Genomic DNA, 17,004 nt, shown 5'->3' with positions numbered 1-17,004 from the left:
ATATCATAGTTTCTTTATCCATTCATTGATTGATGGGCATTTGGGTTGGTTCCACGATTTTGCAATTGTGAATTGTGCTGCTATAAACATGCTTGCGCAAGTATCTTTTTCAAATAATGACTTCTTTTTTCTTTTCTTTTGAGATGGAGTCTCGCTGTCACCCAGGCTGGAGTGTAGTGGTACGATCTCGGCTCACTGCAACCTCTGCCTCCCAGGTTCAAGTGATTCTCCTGCCTTAGCCTCCTGAGTAGCTGGGATTACAGGTGTGTGCCACCATGCCCGGCTAATTTTTTTATTTTTAGTAGAGACGAGGTTTCACCATGCTGGTCAGGCTGGTCTCGAACTCCTGACCTCGTGATTTGCCTGCCTCCGCCTCACGAAGTGCTGGGATTGCAGGCAAGAGCCACCGCGCCCCAGCTGAGTAATGACTTCTTTTCCTCTGGGTAGATACCCAGTAGTGGGATTGCTGGATCAAATGGTAGTTCTACTTTTTGTTCTTTAAGGAACCTCCACGCTGTTTTCCATAGTGGCTGTTCTAGTTTGCATTCCCACCAGCAGTGTAGAAGTGTTCCCTGATCACTGCATCCACACCAACATCTACTGTTTTTAACTTTTTTGATTATGGCCATTCTTGCAGGAGTGAGGTGGTATCACATTGTGGTTTTGATTTGCATTTCCCTGATCATTAGTGATGTTGAGCATTTTTTTTTGTTTGTTCACCATTTGTATATCTTCTTTTGAGAATTGTCTATTCATGTCCTTAGCCCACTTTTTGATGGGATGGTTTGTTTTTTTCTTACCGATATGTTTGAGTTCACTGTAGATTCTGGATATCAGTCATTTATCAGACATATAGATCGGGAAGATTTTCTCCCACTCTGTGAGTTGTCCGTTTACTCTGCTGACTGTTCCTTTTGTCATGCAAAAGCTCTTTGAATTAGGTCCCAGCTATTTAGCTTTGTTTTTATTGCATTTGCTTTTGACTTCTTAGTCATTAAATCCTTGCCTAAGCTAATGTCTAGAAGGGTTTTTCCAATCTTATCTTCTAGAATTTTATAGTTTCAGGTCTTAGGTTTAAGTCTTCAATCCATCTTGAGTTGATATTTGCTTAAGGTGAGAGATGAGGATCCAGTTTCATTCTCCTACATGTGGCTAGCTAATTATCCCAGCACCATTTGTTGAAAAGGGTGTCCTTTCTCTCATTTTATGTTTTTGTTTGCTTTGTTGAAGATCAGTTGGCTGTATTGGGGTTTATTTCTGGGTTTCTATTCTGTTCCATTGGTCTATATGCCTATTTTTATATCAGTACCAAGCTGTTTAGGTAACTATGGCCTTATAGGATAGTTTGAAATCAGGTTGTGTGATGCCTCCAGATTTGTTCTTTTTGCTTAGTCTTGCTTTGGCTATGCAGCTTTTTTTGGTTCCATATGAATTTTAGAATTTTTTTTCTAATTCTGTGAAGAATGATGGTGGTATTCTGATGGGGATTGCACTGAATTTGTAGATTGCTTTTGGCAGTATGGTCATTTTCACAATATTGATTCTACCCACCTATAAGTATGGGATGTGTTTCCATTTGTTTGTGTCATCTGTGATTTCTTTCAGCAGTGTTTTATAGTTTTGCTTGTAGAGGTCTTTCGACTCTTTGGTTAGGTATATTTTGCAAGTATTTAATTTTTTTTTTTTTACAACTATTTGAAATGAGGTTGAGTTCTTGATTTGATTCTCCACTTGGTTGCTGTTGGTGTATAGAAGAGTTACTGACTTGTGTGCATTAATCTTGTATCTGGAGACTTTGCTGAATTCTTTAATCAGTTCTAGGAGCTTTCTGGAGTAGTCTTTAGGGTTTTCAAGGTAAACGATCATATTGTCAGCAAACAGTGACAGTTTGACTTCCTCTTTACTGATTTGGATACTCTTTATTTCTTTCTCTTGTCTGATTGCTCTGGCTAGGACTTCCAGTCCTGTGTTGAAGAGGAGTGTTGTTCCCATTCTCAGAGGGAATGCTTTCAACTTTCCCCATTTTGTATTATGTTGGCTGTGGGTTTGTCTTAGATTGCTTTTATTACATTAAGGTATGTTCCTTGTATGCTGATTTTGCTGAGAGTTTTAATCATAAAGGGATACTGGATTTTGTCGAATGCTTTTTCTGCATCTATTGTGATGATCATGTGATTTTTTGTTTTTAATTATGTTTATGTGGTATATCACATTTATTGACTTGTATAGGTTAAACCATGCCTGCATCCCTGGTATGAAACCCACTGGATCATGGTGGATTATCTTTTTGATATGTTGTTGGATTTGGTTAGCTAGTATTTTGTTAAGGATTTTAGCAACTACGTTCATCAAGGATATTGGTCTGTAGTTTTCTTTTTTGGTTGTGTCCTTTCCTGTTTTGGTATTAGGGTTATGCTGGCTTCACAGAATGAGTTAGAGAGGGTTCCTTCTTTCTCTGCCTTGTGGAATAGTGTCAAAAGGATTAATACCAATTATTCTTTGAATGTCTGGTATAATTCTGCTGTGAATCTTTCTGATCCTGGAGTTTTTGTGTTAGTAATTTTTTCATTACCATTTCAATCTCGCTGCTTGTTATTGGTCTGTTTGAGGTATCTAATTCTTCCCGATTTAAGCTAGAAGGGTTGTATTTTTCCAGGAATTTATCCATCTCTTCTAGGTTTTCTACTTTATGTGTATAAAGGTGTTCATTGTAGCCTTGAATGATCTTTTGTATTTTGGTGGTGTCAGTTGTAATATCTCCTGTTTCATTTCTCAGTGAAGTTATTTGGATTTTCTATTTCCTTAGTTAATCTTGCTAATGGTCTATCAATTTTATTTATCTTTTCAAAGAATCAGCTTTTTGTTTCATTTAACTTTTGTGTTTTTTGTTTGTTTGTTTCAGTTTCATTTGGTTCTGCTCTGATCTTGGTTATTTCCTTTCCTCTGCTGGCTTTGGGTTTGGTTTGTTCTTGTTTCTTTAGTCCCTTGAGGACCTTAGATTGTCTGTCTGTGCTCTTTCAGACTTCTTGATATAGGCTTTTAGAGCTGTGAACTTTCCTCTTAGCACTGCCTTAGCTGTATCCCAGAGGTTTTAATAAGTTGTATCATTATTGTCATTCAGCTTGAATAATTTTTTAATTTCCATCTTGATCATTTTTGACCCAATGTCATTCAGGAGCAGGTTATTTAATTTACATGTATTTGCATGGTTTTGAAGGTCCCTTATGGAGTTGATTTCCAGTTTCATTCCACTGTTGTCTAAAAGAGTGCTTGATATAATTTCAGTTTTCTTAAATTTATTGAGGCTAATTTTATGGCCTATCATATGGTCTATCTTGGAGAAAGTTCCATGGGCTGTTGAACAGAATGGATATTCTGCGGTTGTTGGATGAAATGTTCTGTATATATCTGTCAAGTCCATTTGTTCCAAGGTGTAGTTTAAATCCATTGTTTCTTTGTTGACTTTCTGTCTTGAGGAACTGCCATCTTGATGACCTGTCTAGTGCTGTTAGTAGAGTACTGAAGTCCCCCACTATTATTGTGTTGCTGTCTATCTCATTTCTTACATCTATTAGTAATTGTTTTATAAATTTGGGAGCACTAGTATTAGGTGCATGTATGTTTAAGATTGTGATATTTTCCTGTTGGACAAGGCCTTTTAGCATTATATAATGTCCCTCTTTGTCTCTTTTAACTGCTGTAGCTTTAAAGTTTGTTTTGTCTGATATAAGAATAGCTACCCCTGCTCACTTTTGGTGTCCATTTGTGTGAAATGCCTTTTTCTACTCCTCTACTTTAAGTTTATGTGAGTCTTTCTGTGTTAGGTGAGTCTCCCGAAGGCAGCAGATAGTTGGTTGGTGAGTTCTTATCCATTCTGCGATTCTGGATCTTTCAAGTGGAGCATTTAGGCCATTTACATTCAACGTTAGTATTGAAATGTGAGGTATTGTTACATTCATCGTGCTCTTCATTGCCTGTGTACTTTGTTTTTTGTTGTTTGTTTTTTGCTTTTGCTTTTTAGCTTATATTCTTGTTTTACAGTTCCTGTGTGACTTATGCTTTAAAGAGGTTCTGTTTTCATGTGTTTCCAGGATTCCTTTCAAGGTTTAGAGCTCCTTTTAGTAGTTCTTGTAGTGGTGGCTTGGTAATGGCGAATTCTCTCAGTATTTGTTTATCTGAAAACAACTATATTTCCTTCATATATTATGCTTAGTTTTGCTGGATACAAAATTTTGGGCTGACATTTGTTTTGTTTGAGGAGGCTGAAGATAGGGCCCCAATCCCTTCTAGCTTGTAGGGTTTCTGCTGAGAAATCTGCTGTTAATCTGACAGATTTTCCTTTATAGGTTACCTGATGCTGCTGCCTCATAGCTCTTAAGATTCTTTCCTTCGTCTTAACTTTGGATAACCTGATGACAATGTGTCTAGGTGAAGATCTTTTTGCGATGAATTTCCCAGGTGTTCTTTACGCTTCTTGTATTTGGATGTCTAGGTCTCTAGCTAGGCTGGGGAAGTTTTCCTCGATTATTCCCCCAAATATGTTTTCCAAGCTTTTTGAATTCTCTTCTTCCTCAGGAAAACCAATTATTCTTAAGTTTGGTCGTTTAACATAATCCCAGACTTCTTGGAGGCTTTGTTCATATTTTCTTATTCTTTTTTCTTTGTCTTTGTTGGGTTGGGTTAATTCAAAGACCTTGTCTTTGAGCTCTGAATTTCTTTCTTCTACTTGTTTAATTCTATTACTTGTACTTTCCAGAGCATTTCATATTTCTAAAAGTGTCCAAAGTTTCCTGAATTTTTTATTGTTTTTTAAGTTATCTATTTCCTTGAACATTTCTCCCTTCATTTATTGTGTCATTGTTTGGATTTCCTTGCATTGGGCTTTGCCTTTCTCTGGTCCCTCCCTGATTAGCTTAATTACTAACCTCCTGAATTATTTTTCAAGTAAATCAGGGATTTCTTCTTGGTTTGGATCCATTGCTGGTGAACTAGTATAATTTTGGGGGGGTGTTGAAGAGCATTGTTTTGTCATATTACCAGGATTAGTTTTCTGGTTCTTTCTCATTTGGGTAGGCTCTGTCAGAGGGAAGGTCTAAGGCTGAAGGCTGTTGTTCAGATTCTTTTTCCCACAGAGTGTTCCCTCGATGTAGTACTCTCCCTCTTTTCCTATGGATGTGGCTTGCTGTGAGCCAAACTTCAGTGATTGTTGTCTCTCTTCTGGGTCTAGCCATCCAGCAAGTCTACCTGACTCTGGGCTGGTACTGGGGGTTGTCTGCACAGAGTTCTGTGATGTGAACCATCCATGGGGCTCTCAGCTGTGCAGAACAGGTGTCCACCAGCATCTGTTCTGGTGAATGTGGTGGAGGGTGAAATCTCAAATACTATTTTAATGTAACAAAGACACAGTAGTTTATTTGGCTAATGATTATAAGTAAAATGTAGCATTTGTCAGCTTTCCTCTTATAGTGAGTCTGCCTGACCTAGGAAAGTTTACACAAGTTGACTGAGATTCTTTCCCTAGGATATCATAAGTCTTTCCCTATCTCTGACCTATAGCCATGCTAAAAGAACACCTAAAAGAATATTATATTTTCTAAAGATTTGTTCCTTTATTCGACAGAGATCTGTTAAGCACCTGTTATATTTGAGGTACTTTTGGATTTCAGAAATACATGACTCAGCCTCTCTCCTTAAGAAGTACCCAAGCCTGTGGCAGAGACATTGAGCTATGAAAAGAAACTCAACCAAATGGTCTATTTGTAAAAACGAAAAAACATTTTGTGAGGCCTCAGATTTTTCACATCATATTTCATGCTTTCATTCTAAGATGTAAATGAAAAGATTGTTTAAAATGACTGTGACCCTTTGGCAAGATGACAAGAACCACACCACACCCAAACCTGTTCGTTCTGCTGTCTTCGTCCACCCACCAGCAGATGTGGCTGCAGGGGGCTGTGTGGGTGACAGAATGCAGCGATGGAACTTTAGAATTGGCTCCCATGAGTGGAATCGGGGAAAGGTTCATCAAAAGGCAGGAAGGAGCCAGTGTGTTTGAGACTGAGGCTAAGTAAGCATTTTTGACTGATTTGCTCTTACAGATTCCCCAAAGCCTCATCAGATTGTGATTTTGCAACTCTCTTGACGACAGTCCTAGTTTTCACAAGGCCCTCTCATTTTCACTGACAAGACCCAGTCTTTGGATGAGATCTCTCTCTCCCAATCTGGAACTCAGACTCTGTTACTATTTCTTCCATTTCCCAACATCCGAGGTGCTTCTCACTCAATCCCAAATTTTCCTTTGACCCCAACTTACTCACAGGAGTAGGAGGACAAAGAGGGAAATAATTTGATGGGAAGCAGGGATTGACTACTTCCAATTCTTTTTCACTGTAACCCATACTATCAACAGCAGATGCCATCGATTTGATCTTCCCAGTATTATTTGTTTTTAGCCTCATTCAGAATGTAAAATTTAGGGCCAAGCATAGTGGCTCATACCTGTAAGCTCAGCACTTCAGGAGGCTGAGGTGGGCAGATCACTTGAGGTCAGGCGTTTGAGACCAGCCTGGCCAACATGGCGAAACCCCGTCTCTACTAAAAATACAAAAATTAGCCGGGCGTGGTGGTGCATGCCTGTAGTCCCAGCTACTAGGGAGGCTGAGGCTGCTGGAGGATCACTTGAACCCCGGAGGTGGAGGTTGCAGTGAGCCGAGATCACACCGCTGTGCTCTAGCCTGGGTGACAGAGTAAGACTCTGTCTCAAAATAAGAAGAATGTAAAATTTAGTACCAACTTCTATTCATCATGTAATCCAGGACTATCTTGGAGAGGATGAAATGAAGTTGAAGCCCTATTTCTAAAATGTAAAAGATTTGTTTTGGCTATCTAAACAAAGGGCTCAGTGTTTTAATATTCCAGTAAAAAAAATCACAGGATTGGCCACCTGCTTTACTTTTTTTCTAGGTTATTCATTTCTTTGTAAATTTTTCCTACTCTCTTTTCTAGGCAAACCTACACTTTTCCTGCTGAGATTCCTTAAGTTATAGAGTAAAATGTCACCAACAGGAAGCATGTGATTCATTTCACTCTTGCTGGTAGGTGCATTCAGAATATGACTTCAAGAGGTTTATTTTCCATTTGTAATCTAAACCTTATTGGGCTGCCTGCAGTGGAAGCCTCAGCTACAGTTGTGGAAATAAAGTCTTTACAGAAACACTTAAAGAAGACCTGGTTGTTCTGGTACTGCTTCTGAAGAAGTTCCAATCAGCAGCAGGAGAAAATTTACAAGATTCATATGAGATTTTGGTTTCTTAAAAGAGTACACATGCCACAAAGAATCTGAATACATTCCACGAAAATCATATAGTCCTGTCAACCAGCACAAGCACATGTGCAGAAAACTTGAGAGGTCACTGCTTGGCAGGACCACACTAAAATCATCTGAGATGATTTCAAAGGGAAAGAAAGAGATTCTGAAACTTCATCTGGGGAGCCGTGATAATATCTAATTGTTCTCTTTAGTTCTGGGACCCATCTTTAGTAGTCGTTGGTATCAGTTCTGCTTGTTTTTTTTGAGCCTATAAATTGGTTAAAGATAAAGCATTAACCAAAACCTCTGTAAGTACATGAGAATCTCTACTTTGTAGAAAAGAAATAATTTAAGAATACAGAGTATTTTGATTGCATATACCAATATGCTTGGGTAATGTCTACTGTTAGTTTTCTTTTTAGGACTTTTGTTTTTATTTTTTTATTTTTGAGACAGAGTTTTGCCCTTGTTGCCCAGGCTGGAAAGCAATGGCACAATCTTGGCTCACTGCAACCTCTGCTTTCCGGGTTCAGGTGATTCTCCTGCCTCAGCCTTTTGAGTATTTGGGATTACAGGCATGTGCCACTACACTCGGCTACTTTTGTATTTTTTTTTTTTTTTTTATGTTTTTTTTGTTGTTGTTGTTGAGACGGAGTCTCGCTCTATCACCCAAGCTGGAGTGCAGTGGCCGGATCTCAGCTCACTGCAAGCTCCGCCTCCCGGGTTCCCGCCATTCTCCTGCCTCAGCCTCCTGAGTAGCTGGGACTACAGGCGCCCGCCCCCTCGCCCGGCTAGATTTTTGTATTTTTTTTAGTAGAGACGGGGTTTCACCGTGTTAGCCAGGATGGTCTCGATCTCCTGACCTCGTGATCCGCCTGTCTCGGCCTCCCAAAGTGCTGGGATTACAGGCTTGAGCCACCGCGCCCGGCCTACTTTTGTATTTTTAATAGAGACAGGGTTTCTCCATGTTGGTCAGGCTGGTCTTGAGCTCCCAACCTCAGGTGATCCACCCTCCTCGGCCTCACAAAGTGCTGGGATTACAGGCATGAGCCACCATGTCCGGCCCTCTTTTTAGGACTTTTGATTATCAAGAGTTGTGTAGGTTGAGGTAAAATGGCACATATATATATACACACACACACACGTATATACACACACACAAAGCCATTTTCATATATAGTATATATGATATCTATACATATACACATTCATATACAGTATATATGACATATATATTCACACACATGCACAAATAAGCCATTTTCATACAGTATACAGAAAGCCATTTTTCCTCAGTATATATATGTGTATAAAATCAAATTAGGCCGGGTATGGTGGCTCACACCTGTAATCCTAGCACTTTGGGAGGCCCAGGTGGGCGGATCACCTGAGGTCAGGGGTTCGAGACCAGCCTGGCCAACGTGGCGAAACCCCATCTCTACTAAAAATACAAAAATTAGCTGCACTCCAGCCTGGGCGACAGAGTGAGAGACTGTCTCCAAAAAAAAAAAAAAAAAAATCAAATTAAATAATGTGTTTTTAAAGTGTTTATACCCATCCTACTGCCAAGAGAAGATCCAATTACTCAAATTGATTGAATTATGTGGGATAACAGAGATGCCAACCCATCTTGACCCCACAGTGTTAGGCCAATTCCTTTGATATTAGGCCATTGTATGCTAAGCTCTTTTTTGAATTACTGTTAGAATAAAGTAAAAATAAAGACCAGGAAGAGCAAGCAAGACATAAGTAGGCTTGTGGGAAAAATGAGAGTTGGTGACATTAATAAAAATAAAAACGATACACAAATTGCTATATAGCACATCATAATTTTCAAAATGTTTATTTAAAGATGATTTGATCTTTTTAACAATCTTTTGAGGAAGACTGAACACTTATTATCAAGTCATTTTATAGAATAGAAAGTTAAATCAGGTGTTATAATTTTTTGTAATAAAATTTTTTAATAGGCATTTTTTGCCAGTATAATACTTAATAAAACATCGAATTAGATGTCAATAGTTTAGAATTTGGAGATTTCAAATAAAAGCTCAGATATCTGACTTATCTAGAAAGTTGAAAGTTCTGGTACCACTGGATGACACTGGGCCAATATTCCCCTGGCAACACAGTAGCACTTCCTATTGTCTTATACCCACACTCCTCGCTCATTAATCTTTACTAGCTTGGTCATTTTAGGCATTTGATTTTGAACCCCTGGTGTAAAAGGATTTTCATACTGCCATGCCCTGAATTCATGACAGAGGTAGGCCTAGAGTGCAGGTCTGTGACTTGTATTCTTTTACCATAAAATGTTTACATTGGACTGATATATGACTAACATATCCTTCTTTCCTCTCCTCCAAGAGCCTTCTCCTCCCCTGAACTTCTCACAATTGCCCAAGAGCTCCTGCGTTCCCATGTCCCCATACGCTTGATGTTGTTCCTCATGCTTTTCATCCTGTCTACCTGCCACGTTCCCCTCTCCTGACTAAATCTTAGTCCTAGCGCTTCACTTAAAGTCTCCTGCTCTCAGCAGCTGTCTCAGAGCCTGTCTGTAACCTCTCTCCTCTCCTTCAACCATCATTTATTCAGACTCATCATTTGTTCAATAAATGTCAAATAAGAGAATGAAGAAGGATACAATAGTTTTAGGCTAATGCATTCGTCTGCACTGGATTTACTTTTTCCCCGAGGTCTATGTTGGGTGACACATTATGATTTCCCTGTCTGTTTAAACTATCAGTCAAATTACTTCATAATAAAGATTTTGGAGAGAATGGCATTGAACCACATTTATCCCAGGGAATGTGGACAAAGTTTGGGCAACTTCTTTTTTGAGGTAGTTCAACATGACACTAGATTCAGCATTTTAAACTCATTTATTTATCAAAAATGTTCCTTGCTTGGAACATGAGTTTCTTTACCACTTTAGTTTGGTAAACAGGGAAAACATTAATTCAAAGTCCAGAGAAGACAATACTCTGTTTTACCCCAGCATGAGACAAATCAGTGGCTGGCAGGGGAAATTACACGCAGAAAAATGATGCAAAGAAGATAAGGACTGGCCCGAGTTGTTGACTCAGCCCACAAACATTTTTTGACATTTACTGTGTTCCAGACAGTGAGCTAGGTCCTGGAGGTAAGCAGATATATAAATACATAGGTGCAATGGATATTATGGGCATCTGTACATTACATGAGGGATACAGAGGAGACAACAACTAATTCTGCCCAATGAAATCAACAAAAGATACCTAAGTAAATTGACGGGTTAGCTGAGTCGTAAGGTACCCAAGTATATTTTGTACTCACTTTGAAGATGACATTAAAAACCTTAGCATTACAAAATAAATTTGGAAAATGGATCTCTCCTTCCTAAGGGTATAGATCATATGAAAAACACTTGAGAATATAGTATGTCATTTAAAAAAAACACCCAGAAGATGCAAAATAAATGAATAGAAATATAGAGTCTCCAGATTCTACCTGAATTCAATCTTGGTTCAATTATTTGCTAGCAGTGTGATCCTGGAAAAGTTACTTAACTTCTTTGTGCCTCAGTTTTCTTCTTTGTTAAAATAGATGATAAAACTATCTACTTCACAGAGATATGGTTAGTTATAGATGAGATAATACATGTAAAATGCTTAGCACACTATTTGGTACATAGTAATAAAAAAGTTAGTGATTAGCATTACTATAATATAATGTAGTATAAGCCTGTGCACTATTTTTCTTTGAAATAGCCAGCATCAAAATAGATCACATAATTCAAAGCACTTATTAATAAAAAGTTAGATAATTAAAACAAAAGAAGAAATCTCAAACCTAATATGCCTTGCATCATTTATGTGTCAGTTTTGCATTTTATTCTCACTCATCTTAGATAATGAAACAAGACCAGGTCCCATAATTGCCCTTCTGTAACTAACTGTTCAGCATTCAGTTTCTTGAATTTTTCAGTGAGGTTCGTCTTCCCATTGTAATGAATTAGTGTAATGCTATTGTGCTGTGGCTTCCAGTACTGCGTATGACCAGTGAGAACCATTCTCAGCAATAAATTAACTTTCAAACCTTGATGAAAATCGTGAATCCCACATTTTCTTACATTGTGAATCTTAAATAAGCACACATATACATATGTACATATATACATCCCTTTTAATAATATGTGTTATACTCTCCATTTGAATTGAATGTGTTATACTCTCCATTTGAATTATTTTTATTGATACATATATTTATTTGACTAAGAACATTTTAGGAATACTGAAAATAATATCAATATTCTTCTGGAAAAGTTTCAAAAATCTTTTATTTCCTATTAATTCTTTGGTTATTCCTATTACAATTCAGATGAAACTGATTATTCAATCTCTTCTAGACAGGGTAAAATAAACTTTCTGAAAATCTCTCGCGAGTGGGGACTCGACAGTCTCTTGATAACATACCTTCCTTTCATTCTGTGTTACCTACCAAAAGTAATCTTAGGCTTTTCTATGTAATAAAATATACTAATATATAAAAAAATATTTTTAGTAAATAAATTTATTTATTTTAATAAATAATAATACTTTATTATTTTCTAATACCCACTCAAACTGGAATAGTAAAAATTACCAAATAGACACTATTTTCTTTTCTAAAGATTTTTTTAATTTTACTAAATTGGGATCATTGACTATATTTCCATCTGGAAGGAAAGGACCTTGCCTTATATTACTATTTCTGTGTCACCCCTTGGATTAGCACAGGGCTGAGGCAGCTATGTTTTGAGAATTGAGTGTGAGGCTGGGTATAGTGGCTCATGCCTATAATCCCAGCACTTTGGGAGGCCAAGGTGGGTGGATCACTTGAGGTCAGGAGTTAGAGACCAGCCTGGCCAACATGGTGAAACCCCATCTCTACTAAAAATGCAAAAATTAGCTGGACGTGATGGTGCGTGCCAGTAATCCCAGCTATTCGGGAGGCTGAGGCAGGAGAATTGCTTGAACCTGGGAGGTGGAGGTTGCAGTAAGCAGAGAGATTATGCCACTACACTCTAGCCTGGGCAACAGAGTGAGACTCTGTTTCAAAAAAAAAAAAAAGAATTGAGTGTGAGCTGCTTGAAATTCCTCCCTGGCTGTATTCCTCTGTTGTATTCTGGGCTTCCTGCCATGTTCTTGGGCAGTAAGTACCTCACTTCCATTCTTCCCATTTCCAAGTCTTCTTTTGCAGACTGACGAATTGTTTGTAATTTATTATAGAGAAAGGTAGCTCTCTCACTATCTAGTGATGCTTACCAGACCACACCCAGAAGGACCTAGACTTTCTCAACTTGAGTGTCTCCTCTAGATTTATCTAGTTATTTTCCTCAACAAAAGAACTATTAATAAGTGATATATGTGTTGCTCCTCCCAAGAAGGCAAAAAGCCATCTTTTTTCATTTTTATAAAACAGCATAGCAGGATATTTTTCCCCTCTCGGCTATGTAGATATTTTTTCAACAAATATGTTTAGAATGTGTTGTCCATGTAAAGCTTTATACAGAAGAAGTCATTATTTACTTCTAGAAACTCCCATCTCAGGAATTAAACCCCAAGAAGGTGAAGCAGATAGCTACATAAATAAGTTCTAGTGTCTTCAGGAAAGAAAGAACTTCGGATGTGCTTGTGGAAACTCTGACAATTATGTTTGAGATATCATGGAGAATGGGGCAGAGGCAAGAATAGAGAGGAGTTGATGTTAACTCGATTTTATCAGAAATTAAAGATTCTGAGAACTCCAGAACTTCAGAACAAACCAATGAGTTTGACATCAGTCTCTAACAAACTTTAGACAATTATTAAAATAAAAGTAAGCCTCTTGAAAAATGGCACTGACTATTAAGAATCAGCATGGGGTCGCTAAGAACAAAGCAGCCACAAGTAAACTAGTTTACGTTTCCTTTTCAAAAGAGAATGTAACTGGATTTTTGCAAGTATTTTAATCAAAATACTCATATGTTCCTAGAAGATAAGTTAGAGATACTTTAGAATATGGTTAGGAAGTTTCCAAAATGGCGGAATTATCTCTTTAAAAGTGATTAAGAATGAACTTTGGAGTCAGACAGCCTTAGGAGTTCAAATCGAAGCCCTGCACCTTATCAACCATGTAAATTTGTGAAAATTGCATAAGCTTCCTGAACCATAATTCCCTCAACTATAATAAGGATTAAAAATTATCTGTGTCATAAGGATACTGTGTTTCTTGTGACATAATTAACATAAAGTGCTTTTTACTCCTTATTACATAAGTGCTCAATAAAAATGATAGGGGTTGTGTTTTATTCTCATTATCTAGGGTTGATTGATTGTTGCCAATCTGAAGAAAGGTCTCTGAGACATGCACTGGCACTTTTTTTTTGCCAATGATTTGAAGGAAAGCATTGAAATAATATTGAAATAATGAAATATTGAAATAATGAAATAACAAAAATATTGAAATAATGATATTGTCAGGCTCCTTGCCAGGCTATGTGCTTTTTCAGGAAAGGGACCTGTCTTCTTGCCCTCGGTATGATCATTGCCTGACCCATAGTAGCCACTCAGATGTCTTTTTAAGAATGACACACAAAGAAATGTGGTAACCAAGACATTGGATAGCAAAATCAGGAATCCAAATACCTCAAATAATTAGAACAATGAGCCAGTACCAGAGATAAACTCTAGAATGGATTGAACACATTGTAAGAGGCTTGGTTAAACAGAATTTGGTATGAAAAAGATTTAGATGTTTTTAGATGTTTTAGTTTTGTAAAAATTCGAGCACTAAGAATAATATGATGCCAACCCCTCCTCAGAGTACATTTCCTGCCTCCACAAAATTCTAAATTATTAGAAATAGAGTCCAGAATAAGGCAGGCATCAGTACCCATGTATTTTGCATAATTAGACCACATTTCAAATAATGCCTTCAGTTCTGACTGCCACATTTAGGAAAGGCATGGACAAACTGGAATCTCTCCAACATGGTGATAGGCCTTAAAAGCCATATCATGTTATAATGATTAAAGGAATGTTCAGTCTGAAGAAAGAGGAGATGTAGAGAAAAATGGTAGCCATTTTTCAAATAGTTGAATAACTTTCATGTGGAATAGGGATCAAATTTATCCTCAGAAGCTTTAGGAAAAGTTCATATCAAAGAATAGAAAATTCAGGAAGGTATTGGTCAAAAATAAGGAAGATCTCTATTTAAAATGAAACTAGATTGTCTTAGAGGTACTAATGTACTATCTTCAAAGTTATTTAATTTTAATTTACTTGGCCAATGATTACTGCTCACATATATGTGCATCCCATGTATACATCCTATAGATGAAAGAAGCCTTCAAGAGTTTGCAGGTTAGTTGATTTATATAATTTATAATTTCCATATATGTAGTTATAAATGAACCTGTAAACATTTACTGAGCAAATATTTATTGAACTCATTACATGTCAATCTTGTGCTAGATGATGGGCAAGTTGAAGCAAAGGCAATATTTTGTAAGAAATTTTTGCTTGGGTGAGATATTGGACGAAACTTTGATATTTGAGAACAAATCAATCTAAAAATAGCATAGTTTACTTGATTTAAATGTCATTAAGGAATCAAGGGTCTGAGAGAATTAAAATCCCACCTCTAGAGTACAGTACATTGACAAAATGGGTTGAAATTACAAGTCAAATGCATGTGCTTTCCATCTATTTAGCCCTATATTTTTATACTTTGTTTTGATCATGTTATACTTGCATGACAAATAATACATATAATTTTAGCATGTTTCTAAAATCTTGTCTTGCTTCTTCAATACCTGAATTCCATTTACATACATAACTATAAAGAGATATGTAGCCAACCGACTTTTCTTTAATACCACAAACAACAATAAAATAAATTAATTGTCTACTGCTCCTTAGGGAGCAAAAATGATTCCCTTTCCTTAAGAAGTTTACTTAATGCTTCTCCTATTATCCTTTTCTCTTCAGAAGAAGTAAAAGGATCATAACTAACAGATGTATCTGATTTGCTATCAGAAAATTTAAAAGCAAAATGTGCAACATACAACATACACAGCGATGGTCATTTTGATTGTTTGAGAACTCTGATTTTATTTTCTCCCTCTGCCTTTTGTTTTGCAAACAGTTGCTTTAGAAAAGGTGAAAATACAGTAATTCTCTATGTTTAAATAAAGGTATATTTTTAAGACAGGAACAAAGAAAGAGCCTATTTTTGTTAAATGGTTAGATTTAATTAGAAGAGGGTGATTCTAAAAAGGAAACAAACAGAAAGCTGTAGAACAGCCCAGTCCTGCTCACTGCAGCCCAATCCTGATTCAGCAAATAGGTATTTGCCAGTAGCAATGAGCATTGTGTACTACAATGACGGTGCTGCTTAACTCGATACTGTTCCCACACCTCAGTCAGTCGGGCCCAGTGCGTGGGTAAATCATGAAGTCACTGGGTACTTGAGCAAAATATTGAAAGCAATGGAGGTTATGAGGGTTTAGAGACAGGTGGAACTGGCTACCTGATCACAGCCACGCCCAACTTTTAAAATGTACCTGGCAACAAAATTCATGCCAATATGACACCTGCCTGCTTAGGAAATTCCTGACGAAACACAGAAGGGCAGGCTTGGGATCTTAATAGTGTTGTGACTGTGATTTCCTTAGGAGCCTCTCTGGAAAAGGCTCAATACTCTTTTCTCACTTGTTTGCCAGTTGGAATTTGAAGGGAGCTTGATAACTGTGTTCTATGTGGATCCAGCATTACAACTGATAAGGTAAGGGTAATTATATCTCTTTGTTTGATCATTAAAGTCAGAGTATAAAGAAATCTCCTACTACTCCATCTTCCCTTTCAAATGTAGATTACTAGGGCAATGTCGCCAGTGTATTTCAGGATCTTGAACTTGAGGGATAGAATTGTCTAGTGCCTGCTCTAAAAAGAGATAGCCAGCCCCTGCAATAACTGTCAGTACAGTTTCTGGCTAATGAAATGCAGAGAAATGAGGAAGACAGTGAGCTGTGCTTGTGTGGTAACAGGTGATTTCAGAGGAAAATGTCAAAGCAGCTCATCTCCCAAGGCCCTACATGATGATGTTTTAGTAGCCACTTTTATTCAGAGATTTAAATTTATGAAAAGAGAATCATAATGACATCTTAATTGCTCTGAAGATGTCTTTTCAAAAGAATTGTCACAGGAACAGTTCCTTCAGAGGAACAGAGAAACCAAAGGAGATGGCTTTTTGTGAAAGAGTTGAGGAAAGCCTTCTGTCCTAGAAGTTAACATTTATGGATCTCTCTGGCAAATAATAGTCTCCGTTTCAAGTCCATTGTGTTTGATGAGGATTCAAAAAGTCTTAATCGAATCTAGCAGTCATTGCTGCTTCTTTCTTTCCTAATCTCCCTGATTTTGAATTATGAGATCTTTATTTCTTAAAATAAAACATCATTTGTTAAAGCCTTTTCAAAATTAAGACTAAAACCATCACAACTAATTGTTTCTTGGCATCAAATAAACAAATTTTTAAAGTTTGATAAATTGTTTGTAAGCTCTAATCAAATGGGTGGAGTCATAAAAGAGGGGAGGGAACCCACTGAAACAATATATGTAATTTGTTTGCATTAGTATTTGAGATAATTATAAAGCAAGTGTTCAAAAGCTGTCCTTTATAACAGAAGGGGGAAA

The 17,004-nt window shown here is 37.3% G+C and overlaps 1 protein-coding gene across 2 annotated transcripts in view; it reads left to right on the top strand.

Annotated features, from left to right (window-relative positions):
- The window catches only part of ADGRL2 (adhesion G protein-coupled receptor L2), a 698,223-nt gene that overhangs the window by 382,603 nt on the left and 298,616 nt on the right, over nt 1-17,004 (top strand). Inside the window, exon 5 of one of the 2 annotated variants that reach the window (XM_031933790.1) lies at nt 16,035-16,096. The exons of the other annotated variant lie outside the window; for it this stretch is intronic. The gene's annotated coding sequence lies outside the window, so the exon portion shown is untranslated. The remainder of the gene's footprint in view (nt 1-16,034; nt 16,097-17,004) is intronic. 2 annotated transcript variants of the gene reach the window in all.

The sequence above is a fragment of the Piliocolobus tephrosceles genome, chromosome 1, assembly GCF_002776525.5.
Source record: "Piliocolobus tephrosceles isolate RC106 chromosome 1, ASM277652v3, whole genome shotgun sequence".
Lineage (NCBI taxonomy): Eukaryota > Metazoa > Chordata > Mammalia > Primates > Cercopithecidae > Piliocolobus > Piliocolobus tephrosceles.
The sequence above is the reverse complement of the archived record's forward strand: the minus strand, read 5'-3'. Positions and strand labels throughout refer to the sequence as shown.